This window comes from Jaculus jaculus, chromosome 1 (genome assembly GCF_020740685.1).
Source record: "Jaculus jaculus isolate mJacJac1 chromosome 1, mJacJac1.mat.Y.cur, whole genome shotgun sequence".
Classification (NCBI taxonomy): Eukaryota; Metazoa; Chordata; class Mammalia; order Rodentia; family Dipodidae; genus Jaculus; species Jaculus jaculus.
The window spans coordinates 313,252,089-313,268,211 of record NC_059102.1 but is presented as its reverse complement, the minus strand read 5'-3'; the positions used below and the strand labels follow the sequence as shown (position 1 = coordinate 313,268,211).

The following is a 16,123-nucleotide window of genomic DNA, read 5'->3' as shown; positions in this document are numbered from 1 at the left end:
GTATTCTATGCAATTCCATCCAGTCCATGTATCCCATTCCAGCTCAGACATCCCATTGCTCCCTATAATGGCAGGTGTCTGTCTGTTGACCCTCAAAAAAAAAAAACACTTCAGCAAACAGTCTAGAGGTGGGGGCTTCTCTGTACTTCTTCCCCTTTCCTGGGGCTATATGAAGAGTATGCCCCTTGGCTTGCTCATTTACTTCAGAGAAACCAATCAGATTTGAGCCACGGCAAAACAGGAATGTAATTCCTAGAACTGTAGGCGCTGTAGCACAAGTTCGTTCTATGGAGTGTGATCAGTGTCTAAGCCATCGTCCTCCTGTTTGTGAGCTGAGCCTCAACCTCAGGGATTCGGTGTCCATGTGATGGTCCTCTCACGTGTGCAAGGTCTGGTTGCTAAGCCACAGAGAGAGCACGACCTAATGCTGCTTTCAAAAGATCAATTACTGTTTATCCACTCAGTTATCTGTGTCCTTCTGAACTATAATATAAACAAAACCTTCTCTACCAGGATCTGTCTGAGGGCCAGTGTGTGCCCTGCTGACAAACCTCAGGGCAGCCGAGAGAACAAGCTTACGTGGGGGAGTAAGGAGTCCTTTGAACTCACTGGAGAAGTCACATGACACAATGTGCGGACATAAGTCCATAGGTTTGAGAAGATGCCTAAGGGACAGGACAGGTGTCATTACATATGCATGGAGGTGGGGATCTTTAGAGATGTTAAGATTAGGAACTATATGATGCTATCCTATTTAAAAACAATTATCACCATTGTTGGCAGTGGTGGTGGTGGTCAGGTGTGTATGTTTGTGACAGATTTGAAGAGTGGTTGAGTGGTAACCATACTTAGAAAGGCCAAGAAAAATAATGATGGGAAAGATTTCAGAAATTTTATGAAAGGTAGTGTAGGTAGAGGGTCTAATTTGATCAGTTGTGGGGACTTCTGGGAAATACTCAAATTGTAGTTCTCATACTTGGCTTTACTTCAGAATTATCTGAGGCCCTTTAATAATGATTTATGTAGTGACTGGGGAGGTGTGTCAGTGGTTAAAAGGCCATGCTTGCAAAGCCTAACAGCCCAGGTTCAATTCCCCAGGATCCATCTAAAGCTAGGTGCAAAAGTGGTACATACATCTTAAGTTCATTTTCAGGGGCTCTGGCACACCAATATTTACTCCCTTTCTGTCTCTTTTGTTAATTATAAATACAGTTTTCAACTAGAAGGTACAATCTTTCGGGGTCTCATAATTTTAGAAGCTGCGATCATATCATGTTGAAACAATTTTAAAACCAGTGTTGAACTGGAACTGCTTCATTTGGACCACATACATCTCTCCACAGACCTATGAAATCTGAACAAAGAATAGCTTCTCCTTTTTCTGCTCTAAATTGTTTTTATATGTAAGTTGCTTTCTATTCCAGTATTCTATTCCTGTGAAATAAAAAGGCCAGCTATGTAGCCAAAGGTCACTCTGAGTGTACAGGAGATGGGCCACATCTACCATTGTCTTTCCCAATCCAGTGGAATAGGAAATGCTCCAAGCCATGCACCTGCCAAACTAGAAATTGTAGTGATTTGAAGACTGTTCCCCCAAATGTATGTAACTCCATTTCTACTGAAAATTCTTAGCCATGCTCTGAGACTTGATCCTAATAAACATAAACAAGAGACTGTAGTATAAGTAGACAAAATAATGGCAAATAAAAATGTTTCCAACAATAACTCTGTCAGCGGTGCTCCATGAAGAACAAAAACCACATGAAGGAGAAAACAAGACATAAGAAATTAGAGATGGGCTGGAGGGGATGGTTTAGCAGTGAAGGAGCTTGCCTGCAGAGCCAAAGGACCCACATTTGATTCCCCAGTACCCACATAAGCCAGATGCATAAGGTGTCGTGTGCATCTGGAATTTGTTTGCAGTGGCTAGAGGCCCTGGTACATCCATTCTCTCTCTCTCTCTCCCCTTCTCTCTCTCAAATAACTAACTAACTAACTAATTAACTAACTAACTAACTAACTAACTAAACTTACAAAAAGGCATGTGCCATTATGCCCAGCTTCTGGCACGTGCATTAAAAAAAAAGAAATTAGATAGAAAAATCTCAAAAACCTAGTCACCTTATATGATAATGAACTTCTTTTTCAGGATACATTTAGTTTCACTACTAAATATAATAGGAGATTGACAGCAGTTATAAAAACAGAGCAGATGCACAACCATGTCAAGTATGTTTCCAACATTGAGAAGTTATCCAAGAAGAATGATGGAATGAAAGTGATTAGAAAAATTGAAAATATGCCCCAAAGATGGGTATATAGTAGTCTCTTGATACCCTTCTGTTTCTTTCTTAAGTAACTTAATAAATACTTAACAAATATGTAGGTGGGCTGGGGCAATAGCTCAGTGGATACAATGCTTGCTGCAAAAATGTGGAGCCCCAAGTTTAGATCTATAGCACCCACGTAGAATGCAGGGTATGATGGCTCACCCTGTAATGACATTTGTGGGGTGAAGATGGGATACACTGAACAGGCAAGCGTAACTCGGTTAAGCTGCTTTTGAAAACCCATTTTGGAGTTTCTACTGAAGTCATACATACATATCTCTTTGACTTATCAGTCCCATTCCTAGTAAATACTCAAAAGAATTGACACATATGGGTGCTTTTAAGATATGAACAGGAATGCCAAAACAGCACTATTGTAACAGGTCAAAGTTGCAAATTAACTAAACACATACTTTTGTGATGCTAAACAGCAGTATGATTGATGTAGGCCTACAGTCAGTGAATGTGACAACTCATAAAAGCATACGGTTGATTGAAAGACTACACACAGAATTCTGATTCTATTTAAATAAAATATAACTCAACCTATGGTCAGTCAGGACAGTGACAGTCTTTGAAGGCATGGAGATAGAAGGAGGGGTACAGAGAGCTTCTAGGGTGCTGGCAACATGGGTTTTGGACTTTGGATCTGGCTACACAGGTGCCACTTTATGACTATCTGAACACTTATGATTGTTTACAGTATATCATTTAAGATACAGTTTAAAATAATTCTAAGCTAGGCTAGGTGTAGTGGTACATTACCTGTAATTCCAGCTACTTGAGAAGCTGACACAGGAGGATTATAAATTCCAGGCCAACCTAGACATGTTAGAATGACTGTCTCAAAATTTAGAAAAGGTATGAATGTATGGCTCAGTGGTAGAGTGTTTGCCCAGTATGATTGAGGCCATGGGTTCAACTCCTGGGACTATGAAAAACCCAAATAGAATAGTATTGGCAAAAGAACAGACATATGTATCAGAGGAACAGAGAACATAGAACCTAGGAATAAATCAACCAAATGTCATTAACTATAATAAGTAAGCAAAGGAAAAGCAATAGAGAAAAGATCATCTTTTCAACAAATGGTATTGGAAATATTGGCAATCCACAAATGCACAAGCAGAACATATGGATATCTAGACACAGGCTTTATCCATTCTCAAGAATTAACTCTAAATGGATTGTAGACCTAATTGTCAAAAGCAAAACTTCACTCAGCACTTGGGAGGCAGAGGTAGGAGGATCACTGAGAGTTCGAGGCCACCCTGAGCCTAGTGAATTCCAGGTCAGCCTGAGCTAGAATGACACCCTGCCTCAAAAAACAAAACAAAAACAAAAACAACCCCCTCCCCCCAAAAACAACAAAAAAAGCAAAACTTCGAAATTTCTAGAAGATAACAGAAATTCTGGATAAGCCTAGAATTGGTGGTGAAGTGTTAAGTACACCAAAAGTATCACTTAAGAAAGAAATAATTGGTAAGGTTGAGTTTATTAAGATCAAATATTATATTCTGTGAGGCAAATGTATGATCTGAAGTAGCCTGGGAGAATATGTTTTCAAAACAGGTCTGATACAGGAGTCATGCAAAATATACAGTTTTTACAATTCATTAAAGATTCATCCTATTGAAAATAGGCAAAAACTTCAACATATTCCAGGGGTCAGGAGAAAACTTGCAGAGGAAGCAGCGACACAAGTACTGTTGTCTCTGCTAGCTTGACAAGTAGCTCCAGGGTGATGGTGACAGAAATTATGGTCAATAAAAAGCCATCTAAGGTCTGGAGAGATGGCTTAGTGGATAAGGTGCTTGCCTGTGAGGCCTAAGGACCTAGCTCTCCAGAACCTACATAAGCCAGATGCACATGGTGGCACATGCATCTGGAGTTCATGTGCAGTGGTTAGAGGCCTGGCGCACCCTTTCTCTCTCTCTCTCTCTGTCTCTCTAATAAATAAATAAAAATATAAATATAAAAAGCTATCAAAGCAGAAATCCAGAGGCTACAGAGAACTCAACACTGAATCAGAGTGCTAAGAGGTTTGCCTGTGGCTCAGAAAAAAAAATGTGGAAGAGGGGGCAGAAAGATTATAGGAGACACAGTGGGCAGGAATGCCCTGAAGCAGAGTTCCCATCCCCCACCTTCCTCACAGAGACTGAGGCCTTTTATGGCCCCACAATGATAAGTAACCTCATTAACTAACTGTTGCAGGGGCAAGGGGATGAAAGAGTATAACTGTTTATAAAATAAAATTCAAATGTATAGAAAACAAAAAGGAAAGACAAAATACATAGGCAAAAGATTTGAGCAAGGCAGCTCAACAGAGAAGACACAGATAGAAGTCAGCATATGAAGAGGTGCTCAACATCAATTGCCACCAGAGCTACAAGTTAAACAACTATGAGATACAATTACATATTGACTGTGATGGCAAAAGTCCCCCAAATGAAAATACTGAAAACTGGGAAAGATGTTGAGCATCGTGAACCCTCATTCACTGTGGATAGAAATGCAAGACAGTTTCAGTTCTGCCACTTGATTCTATGGCATATGTATATGTGTATGATATGCATGTTCATATGCTTGTAAGCACATGTGTGCAAGTTCATGGGCATGTGCATGCATATGTGTGTGGAAGCTAGAGATGGATCTAAGGTGTCCTCCTCAATCACTCTCTGCTCCATTTTACTGAGACAGAGTCTCTCACTTGAACCTAGAGCTCTCTAAACTCTAGTTCTCATGCTGGAGTGCAAGAGTGATGTCCACTAAGCCCTCTCGCTAGCTACTTTAGAAGACACTTTGTCAGTTCCACACAACGTTAAGCATCATTTGATATGACCAAAACACTGTGTTTGTCAAATTGAATTTTATGGTCACACAAAATCCTCCCCACAATTATTTATGACACTTTCATTTATAATCACAAAATTGAACTCAAACACTCTTTTGATATGTGAGTGAGTAAATAAAGGGTGGAATTCATATAATGGTGTATCCATACAATAAAATATAATTCTGCAACAAAAAGAGATGAGCTGTTGAGTCAAGAAAAGATATGAAGGAATAATACAGGAATATAGCTAAGTAAAAAATGTCAGTCTTTAAAAAAATGAGTCTTGCCAGGTATGGTGGTTCACCCCATTAATTCCAGCATTCAGGATGCTGAGATAGGAGGATCTCTGTGAGCTCAAGGCCAGCCTGAGACTATAGAGTGAATTCTAGGTTAGCCTAAGCTAGAGAGAGACCCCACCTTAAAACACCAAAAAAAAAAAAAATCAGTCTTACTACATGTTTACAATTATGTTACGTATTATGTTCTGGAAAAGAGTGAAATATAGAGATAGTTAAAAGATCACTGGTAGCCAGAAGTTCAGTGGGGGTAGCAAAGTGTGGGGCAATATAGAGCCTAAGAAGAATAGGATATTTTTAGGACAATAAAACTATTCTTGTTTATTTATTTTAATGTTTTTGAGAAAGAGAGAGAGAATGGGTGCACCAGGGCTTCCAGCCACTGCAATCAAACTCCGGACATTTGCGCCATCTTTTGTGTATGTACCACCTTGAGCTTGCCTCATCTTGTGAGTCTGGCTTACATGAGATCTGGAGAATTGAACATGGGTGCTTAGGCTTCTCAGGCAAGCACCTTAACCATGAAGCAATTTATCCAGCCCATTTATTTATTTATTTTTATTAAGAACATACTTTGTAAAGATACATCATGAGTTGGTACCAAGTTTTCCTTTCTCCCTGCCCATATTATATTGTGAGACCTCCTCAGTAGGGTTGCTGGTATTCCCCATGGTGTTGTGAATTATGCCTTGTGGGGGCACCAGTCAATTATTGGAGGGAGGCAATGCCTCTGGGAATGATGTCCCAGCCTATGGCTCTTACAATGCCCCTCTTTTGCAAAAATCTTAGAGCCTTGGTAGGTGTGTTTAAAGTTTCCATCAGTGATGAGATCTTAGGAGCCTCTGGATTTCTGCTTTGGTAGGTGTTGAGTATCCTCAGCATCTGTCTCTTTCATCCTGACACTGATTTCCAGGCTCATCATAGAAGCAGAACTCTTGCTTGTCTCTCTAATTCCTCTGTGGTTTCACCAGGGCCTTGGCTGAGATGTGAGGTGTGGTTTATCTCATTGGGTCTTGCTACCTTCTGAAAAAGAAAAACAGATTCTCCAACAGAGAGTGAAGTCAGCATAGGTTAAATTAGCTAAACCTTATTATCATAGGGAGATTTTGATGGATGTAGCCTCTTTTAGCCAAAGACTAGTAGGAGCTTGACACTGGGGAGCATATTCTTTGTCTCCATAGGATTCTAAACTGGTTCCCAGTACCAGCTATGGTCTCCTTTCAACTGAGCAGATCTGTTAGCCAATCAGAGAGGCCACCACTGCACTGGTCTGTACTTCTTGTCAGGCTGGCTGCTTCTGAGTATCTGTGTCCCCTGCTTGCTCACACCATTGTTGGCCACTTTCCCCCAGTAGCTGTGTGGGAACTGGCTCTCTTCTACATTTCAGCCAGGTCTCTCTGTGTTCTGTGTCAGTGGCATACGGCATCTTCAGCAATAGGGTCTTACCTTTTAACTCAGGTTGGTAACCAAGTGCTTTGACAAAAGCCTGTCTTGTTTTGAAGACCTTATAAGTCTCTCTAAGCAATAGCTCAATGTGGGTAGAACCAATTTCTGATAGCTGGGAGTTACAAGTGAGAGTCAAGATTTTTATGGTTAGGCTTTATCATTCCCTCTCCAGGGCCCTTCTTTTAAGACATTCCCCCTATACTCCTATTGAAGGTTATATCTTTTAATCTACCTTTAAGGAGAAAGGTTTTAGTGAAACCTGATACTATAATGACACATGAACTAAAAAATGCAAAGTGAATTTTAATCCATGAAAAACATGAAAGCCATGTAATCCCAGCCAGGAATGCCTATTGTGGCTAGAGAATATGGTTTTATTAGAAATAAATGAAACAACTTCAATAATGGAGGTTGGGAAGAAAGGTATTATCATAAGTAACTTTAAGGCTGGAAATGGCTCAGTGGCGAAAGTCACTTGCTTGCATAGCTGGTTTGAGTTCAATTCCCCAGTGCCAATATAAAGTGAGATGCACAAAGTGGTTCATGTGTTTGGAGTTCCAACTGGCCCCGGCATACCTTTTCTCCCTCCTCTCCTCTCCTCTCCTCTCCTCTCCTCTCCTCTCCTCTCCTCTCCTCTCCTCTCCTCTCCTCTCCTCTCCTCTCCTTTCCTCTCCTCTCCTCTCCTCTTCTCCCGTCTCCTCTTCTCTCTCTCTCTCTCTCTGTTTGAAAATAAGTAAAAAAATATATTAAAAATATATATATTAGAAAAATAAATGAAATCTTTAAGACTAACAGCAAAGGGAGCTACAGATAAGCACTGTTGCTGATGAAAGTGTTTTGCATGGAAGGCACAGGGTAGCAATTCAGAAATTGCCTTACTTGTTTCCTAGTAAGTGAATGGCAGATGATGGAAGCTAGGTGGCTTACTCAGAATGTCATAGATAGTAAGGAAAGGAGGCTAGAATGATCCATGTGATGTTGAATTAAGACTAGAATATGTTAGAATTTGTGTTTGTTTAATACAAATACAGATGGCTATAGAAGTATTCACAGGTGAGTGTTATGCATGGGTTGGTATATTTTTGCTAAGCACATGTAGCACTCAGATCTCAGTTCCATTCTACCATGAAAGAAAGTAGCTGATTCTAGGAGTTGGGCAGGAAATATAAAAGATGAGCATGGAGCATGGTGTAATACCACATTAGAAAATCTACTTTAGACTGGGAATACCTTGAAAACCTGAGAAACAACTTACATTTAGATCTTTAAAAACTAGTACATTGTCTGACAATGATCTTTAGAATGGAGGGTGGGGGAACAAACAGTGATAGAAAGGGGAGACCTACTAATGTGTATTTCTATAGAAGAGGACAGTGGCTGAGCTGAGTGTTCAGCCATCCAGAGGCACCCCAGACTCTTAGTCAAAGGTAATGTAGGAACAGGCTGACTTCTCAGGCCTGGCGAACAGATAGATCAATGTTTGAATTCCAGAGCAACTGTAGGGGAATATCCAAGCAAGAGCAGCCAAGGTCAGAAGGTGCTGGGTCACAGAACTACTTTGAACCTCATTCTGGGTGCCTGAAAATATTTGCTTTTGTTAAAGGGCGGCCAGATTATTACAAATGAACATTGCCTCCAGCATATATCCTAGACCCCCAGCCCAGTGTTTAGCTACTAGAAAGGAACTGCTAAATGTTTTCAAATCAAAGAGCACATAGGTAAATTAAAAGCATTCTTTTCTCTATCATTTAGTTTCCTGTCCTTCTTCAAACTAACAACAAAAACTTGAAGGACAGAGAAATAACAGCAGGTAGCAAAGAGCAGAAGGATAGGAAGTTAGAAAAGGAGAAAATTAAAATCTGCTTAAGGGCCAATATGTGCTGGACAGTGTGTGCAGTGCCTTTTAGACACCAACTCATGTGATTAGCATCATTTTACAGATGAGAACAACGAGACCTCAAGCCCTTGCTGCTTGCCAAAGATCACACAACATGAGTGTGCTGGCAGAACTAGTACACAAACCTAAGCATGTGCATGCTCATTCAATGTGCACAGTACTTGCAAAGGCTTTCATAGTAGTAACTACATAACAGTGGTTAGAAATACTAACCATATACGGACTGATAAGTACTATGCATATGTTATGTAACTTTTTTTTTGCATGTGTATGTTTGTGCAATGTGTGTATGTTTGTGTGCACATGTGGATATGGATGTATGTGCATGTGTGTGTACATGCGCATGGAAGCCAGAGGTTGACGTGGTGTGTCTTCCTCAATACTCTCCACCTTATTTTTTTGAGGCAAGATTTCTCACTGATCCTAGAGTGCACTGATGCTAGTCTAGGTAGCCAGGAAACCCTGGGGACCCACTGCCTCTGCTGCAGTGTTGGTTTAATTCTTGCCACCATGCCTGACATTTTATATTTGGAGTTAGTACATGAGCTTTATTTTTATTTATTTATTTATTTTTTACTCTTTTTGTTGTCAGTGAATACAATAAAGTTGGTACCATTGTTAGTCTCTTCCCTGTCCTCTCCCCTCCACAGGGACCCTCCTCGTTGGCATAGATGAGGTATGCATTGTGGAGTTAGCCATCAGTTTTGGGGTAGGAGGAAATATCTCTGTGTGTCATGACCCAACATGTGGCTCTGACATTCTTTCTGCTCCCTCTTCCGCAAATTTCCCTGAGCCATGTTGAGTTGGCTGCTTCAGTGACCTTGGGTGCCTCTGTGTCTCTGGATAACTAGTTTGGTAGGGATTGATTGTTCTCTGTGTCTATCTCCTTCACCTTTATGCTGGTTCCTGGTTCACGGAGAAAACAGCATTCTTGCATGTCACGTAACATGGAGTGTCATGGCTGGAGCCTGGAAGAAAGTCAGTCCCCAGACGGTTAGTGCATCCAGTGCTGGAAGGTGCTACATAAGTGACTGGGAGAAAATGATCGATATTTGTCCAAGCAACGCATGGTCTAACCCACTTAGCAGCAAACAACCTGACATGATGCTCATACAAGTACAATAGTGGCGCATAGCCGTGGTGGGAAACCAACTGCTCTCTATTTGGGTAACTGATCTGCTCAGTGGAATGGAACCCATAGCTGGAGCTGGGAAACAAGTCAGAACCATATCCAAAAATGAGCCCACTCTCCATTAAACTCTCTTTAAAAATGTAATGGTTATCACATTTCTTTGGTGCTATCTTACTCTTCATTGGAGAATCTGTTTCTCTTTTGCAGATAAACACAGACCCTAAGGAGAGAACCACCCCATCATATTTCAAAAGGGTCCCACCATCTGAAACTAAGAATAATTGAGGTACAATACCTGACATTTTATGTGGGTGCCCTTTACCTATTTTACTTGTTATGGGTAAAACACAAATGCTTTAATGTATAACAGATCGCTATAGGTTTCTCTTTCAAGAGTATGCACGTCACTTGTCCAGCTGTTTTACTTCCCCAGACCAAATTTATAATGGTTATATTTTTGTCTAGCTTAAACAAAAGTGTTTTAAAATATAAACAAGCTCTTCTAATGGACCAAAGACCAATAGCTACTTTACTTTTAAGATATAAGTAGTTGTCTCAACTCCAAACTCTCAAGCTTCTATTTCTTGAATTCATTAACTCTCACTACATGATGTCCCTCCAGGTTACATAGCACATGCTCAAAGCTACTGTCCCTTCAGAACTCTGGTGTTCCTGAAAGTGTGACACATAGCTTGTCTGTCTCCACAGTCCTTTGGTAATTGGCATGATTGACTCTAAAAGAATACAGGTTGACAAAAAATATATACTAACCAAAGATACCAAGATGTTATCATGCTTCTCACGGCCTTTGTCTTTTGTCACTTCTGAGCTGGTGCCATCACAGCCTGTCTATGATTGTCTGGCTTCTCACCCTTACCCCTTACCCCTTTGTGTACGGACTCCCTTCCAAGCCATTAATGAAATCACCATCTCTCCAAATATGGTCTCATTCCTTTTTAAAAAATTAATTATGGACATACTTAGTATTTAAAACATCACCTGTTAGTACCATCCTTTCCCTCATCACTGCTCCCTTTCTGAAGCGGCCCTCCTCATTGGGGTCACAGGTTATCCCCGTGGGGGTTGTGGGTTGTACACTGTGGGAACAGAAGTCAATTATGGGTAGAAGCAATGCCTCTTGATATGATGTCCCAACTTGTGGCTCTAACAATCTTTCTGCCCCCTCTTTCACAAAAATTCCTTGAGCAATGTTGGACGTGTTTTAGGCCTATTCAGTGATGGGCTCTTAGGAGCCTTTGGATCTCTGCTTTGGTAGGTGTTAAGTGTCCTCAGTGTCTGGAAGGCAGTACGTGAGCTACTGATAGTAAGTGACCAACAACTATTCAAGCAACCCAGGGTCTAAGCTACTCAGAAGTAAACATCCTGATGTGATATACACACAAGTGCAATGGTGGCCCACACCCTGGTGGGTTACCAACAGCTTTCTGATTGGCTAAGAGACCCACTCAGTGGAAAAAAGCCCATATCTGGAGCTGGGAAACAGGACAGAATCACATTCAGGCAATGATTTTGCTATGCAATATCAAGTTCCCACTAATCTTGGGCTAAAAGATGGACTACGTCCATCAAATTCTCCTTAAATTAATAATGATTGTCCCAGTTAACCTGTGCTGACTTGACTCTCCATTGGAGAATCTGCTCCTCTTCTTCAGATGGGAGTGAGATAGGAGGAGATAAAGTACCCTCCAACACAAAGCATGTCAGCATCATTTTATGGATAGGAGAAGAGTCACAGCTCTGCTCTCTAGAGCTTACAGCAGAATGAAGATGGAAGACATTCGTTCAGTAATCACTGGCATGAATAAATGAATGAAAGTGTGTGATAGATGCTGTGATGAAGGCTATAAGATATTATAAGAATATACCTCGGACTTGCCTTAGATTAAGAAATTGGATGTATCAGTTAGCTATTACTATGAGATGTGCCCCACAACCTCAGTGTTGTGAAAAAAAAACAAACCCATTTGTTTGTTATCTTTCCCATGGCAGCAGGTCAATGAAAATCTAATATTAGCACAATTTTCCCATGTGTCTATTGGTCACTGGGGGTTGGGTGGTCTGGGCTGAGCTCTATTGGTGTGATTCTTTTCTACATGTTTTTCATCTTGCTTGAAACAGAGGCCAGCCAATGTATATTATGCTCATGGTGCTATGAGATGTCAGAGGGTAAGATTTATTTATTTGCAGAGAGAGGAAGAGAGAGGGAGGGGAGGGGGAAACCCAGGGGCCTCTAGGCTTTCCAAACTAACTCTAGATGCATGTAACACTTTCTGAATCTGGCTTTACGTGGGAACTGGGGAATAAAACTAGGGTCATTAGGCTTTGCAAGCAACCGTCTTAACCACTGAGCAATCACTCCAGCCCTCTCAAAAACCTCTTTTGGTGGCTAATTTTAGGTGTCAAATTGACTATCCATGGTTTCTGTGAAGGTACTTTGTCTATTAACATTTAAAATAAGTTGCTGTTAAGTAAAGTCTAAATGGGCATGCCTCATATATGACTAAAGGCCCTAAGAGGAAGGGCTGAGATTTACTGGAAAAGGAATCTGTTTCATGGCTGTCACTAAAATCCTACCTGAGTTTCCACCTTGCTGGCTTCATCTGAAGACTGATAGTTCTCACAATCACCTGGGTAAATTCCTTAAAATGACTCTAACTTGATATTAAAACTTTGTTTCTCTGTAGAACATTGACTGATCCAACCATTTAGCTCCCTTAAGATCCAGATTCAATCACCTGTCACTATTTTGGAAAATCCCAAGAGCTGGGGAGTACTGTCTGCCTGTGGTGGGGGCATAGCCTAAGGCACAGATATAGTGATGGAAGATTAATTAAAGCCAATAATACAATCTCCTTGCTAAAGAAAAAATTCTTTGTGTGTATGTGTGTGGACATGGGCACATGTGTGTTCAGATGCTCATGCATTTGTACACATAGGTGTGGAGGGCATGTACAGATATGTGTGCTAGTGTGGGGATGCTAAAGGACAACCTCAGGTATCATTCCTCAGGCTCCATCTACCTGTTTTTATTTTTATTTTTTTATTTTTTTGGTTTTTCTGGTAGAGTCTCACCCATGCCTAGGCTGACCTGGAATTCACCATGGAGTCTCAGGGTGGCCTTGAACTCACAGCTATCCTCTTACCTCTGCCTCCCGAGTGCTGGGATTAAAGGCATGTGCCACCATGCCCAGCTCATGTACCTTTTTTGATCCAAAGTCTGTCACTGTTCTGGAGCTTACCAAGTAGGCTAGCTAGACTGGCCTTAGGGACCATTCATCTCTGCCTCCTCCTCAGCACTGGAACTAAATATGCACATCACCATGCTTCCCTTTCCTGTATGTGGGTTCTGGAATTAAACTCGGGTCCTCATGCTTGAATGATGTAATAGTCAGTTCCAACATACTGGGAAGAACATTCAAAGTGGACATAGTTTGTGGGCGGAAGGGTTTATTTCAGGCTTATAGATCCAGGGAAAGTTCCATCAGTGGTGGAAGAATTGGGCTCTTTTTCACAGATTCAAGCAGAGAGATAAAAATAAAACACCACTAGCCAGTAGACACCAAATGGTAGCTAGCAGCAAGTAGGACCCCACCAGAGCTCAAACTTCTCTGCATACATTTGGGCTGGAAGTTAGATCCACCCCCCCAACATACCTTTGGTTTGGACCCCAAGATCCACCCCCCCAGTGACACCTCCTCTAGCCAGGCAGCTGGAGACCCATGTTATAAGCTTTAATAAAACACCAGAGCCTATGGGGGGGGCATACATTTAAATTACCACATGTGGTAAGAACTTTACGAAATAGGCTATGTCCCCAACCTAAACATTTTTTTTTTTTTGAGAAAGTTTTACTTCAGTTGATTTTGAAAAGATAAATGAGTCAGTATAGAGAGAAAGAGTAGAAGGAAATTTTAGGCAGTGAACACAGGAAAGATTTAAGAGAAGACATGACAAGTATATAGGTCTGGAGGGCTAGTGAATAGCAAGGAGGGAGAGACAGGCACCCAAGGCCACAAGCATGACGTCAAAGTGAGAACATCAGTTTCTGATTTGGCCTGTGAATAGAAGCTACAAGTTGTCTGTGTGTGTGTGTGTGTGTGTGTGTGTGCGTGTGTAGTGTGCATACGTGTACGCAGAGGTGTAAGCCCATATGTGAGCATGCAGCAGGCAGAGGATAATGTTAGTTGTCCTACACTTACCCAGTGTTTCCTTGAGATTGGGGTGTCTCCTTCACCCCAAAGCTGTTCTTAGTGAGCTCAGTGAGCACCAGCGATTTTCCAGTCTCTGACTCCCACATCCACCTCCTTCCCCCATGCACATGGACTGGGATTATAGACACATGTGGCCATGCACAGTTTAAAAAAAAAACTTAGGCAGAGGTAGTAAGATTGCTGTGAGTTCAAGGCCACCCTGAGACTCCATAGTGAATCCCAGGTCAGCCTGGGATAGAGTGAGACCCTTCCTCAAAAAACCAAAACAAACAAAAAACCTTAAAAATATATATATATTTATTTATTTATGAGAGAGAGGAAGAGGGAGATGGAATGGGCACACTAGGGCCTCCAGTCACTGCAAATGAACTCCAGATGCATGCGCCACCTTGTGTATCTGGCTTACTTGGGTCCTGGGGAATCAAACCTGGATCCTTTGGCTTAGCAGGCAAGTGGCTTAACTGCTAAGCCATCTCTCCAGCTCATGCACAGCTTTTTTGAAGGGTTTTGTGGAATCAAACTTGGCAGTCTTCTAAAGAGAAATAAAATATATAAAAATTAGCTATATATTTGCACATATACATGATGCATAGATATATGATGTATATATATATACATATATATATATGCATAGGCATATTATGTATATGTATAAGCATATGTATATGAAGCCTGTATATATGCATATGTTTATAATGTATATATAGATTCATAGGCATATGATGTATATGTATATGAATAGTACATAAAATTAATAGAACTTGGTAACTGCTAGATGAGGATGGCATTTATTGAGTAAAGTGTAAAAGGAGAACCAAGATTCAAAGAGATCGGTAAATGCAACTTTCACCTAGTTACTATTAGTTACTTGAGGGGTGGGTTTCATTTAATTAATGAACCCATTTTCTTACTATGTTAAACAAAAAGAGGAAAAGTTAGCTGAATACTATGTTGAATGAAATCTTGATTTTTTTTCTTATTATTTCATTCTGGAAAACTCATCCTGGAAATTATTTCTTAATATTCAATTTTAGATTAGTTAGTATATGAACATAGACTACCTTAATAATCTGTGAAGTGTGCATAATGAATGAGAGTTATGTGTTATAAATATCTCTTTCAACATTATGATCCCATTTCAAGGTTATTCACAAAAGATGGCAGCATACTGGAAATTACTTTTGTAAGGTTCCTGGGCAATGGATTTCAATGTGATCATTAACTCTAGATCTCCACAATGATTTGTTCTCAGCTGTTTCTATGACAACCATTGAAATATATCCAAGACAATGTTTGAAGATAAGCATGTGTCATACAGCATTTCCATTATTAATGAAGCTGATAAAAACCCAAAATGTTAAAAGTGCTGAAAGAAATATAGTTTTGTTGTGCTTTCTGATATCTGATTGTATGTGTTGTCCATATGCTTTGCCTGAAAAATATATGTGCTCCAGGCTGCATTCTACTCTCCTTACTTAGGAATGTCAAGAGATGCTATCTACTCAATTGAAATAGCATCATTATTTTTAGTTCAAATCTTGCTAATAATACATGTTTCACAGTGACATATTTTCATAAATATTCAACTTTGAAAAAATTATGCATTTCCATTTTTAGGAAGTGAACACCCATGAGAAGTTCCCACACATAAAAATTAAAGAGAGAGTAGGTAAATGGGTAGATTTCAACTCAGCGTGGGTGAAGAAACTTTGGCTAGTGATTGAGTGGCAAGCAGCTAGCTCTTAATGTTCTATTTAAAGAGGTTGAAAAATCAAATTAAAAAAACACATGCATTAAAAATGCACATATTTAGCTGGAGTACATATTTATGAAAAATTGTTAAAAGTCATTCTGATGTCTTGGAAATGCACAAAATCTCAAACAGAATAAGGCACTGCTGCTACATGAAGGGCCGTGTAGCATAGAAGGAGCTGCCTGTATCTGTCTTTTCTGA

General features: G+C 40.4%; 1 pseudogene; it reads right to left on the bottom strand.

The window, feature by feature from the left end:
- Window positions 1-1,345: 1,345 nt before the first annotated feature.
- On the bottom strand, window positions 1,346-14,255 carry LOC101610926 (annotated as a pseudogene).
- Window positions 14,256-16,123: the final 1,868 nt, after the last annotated feature.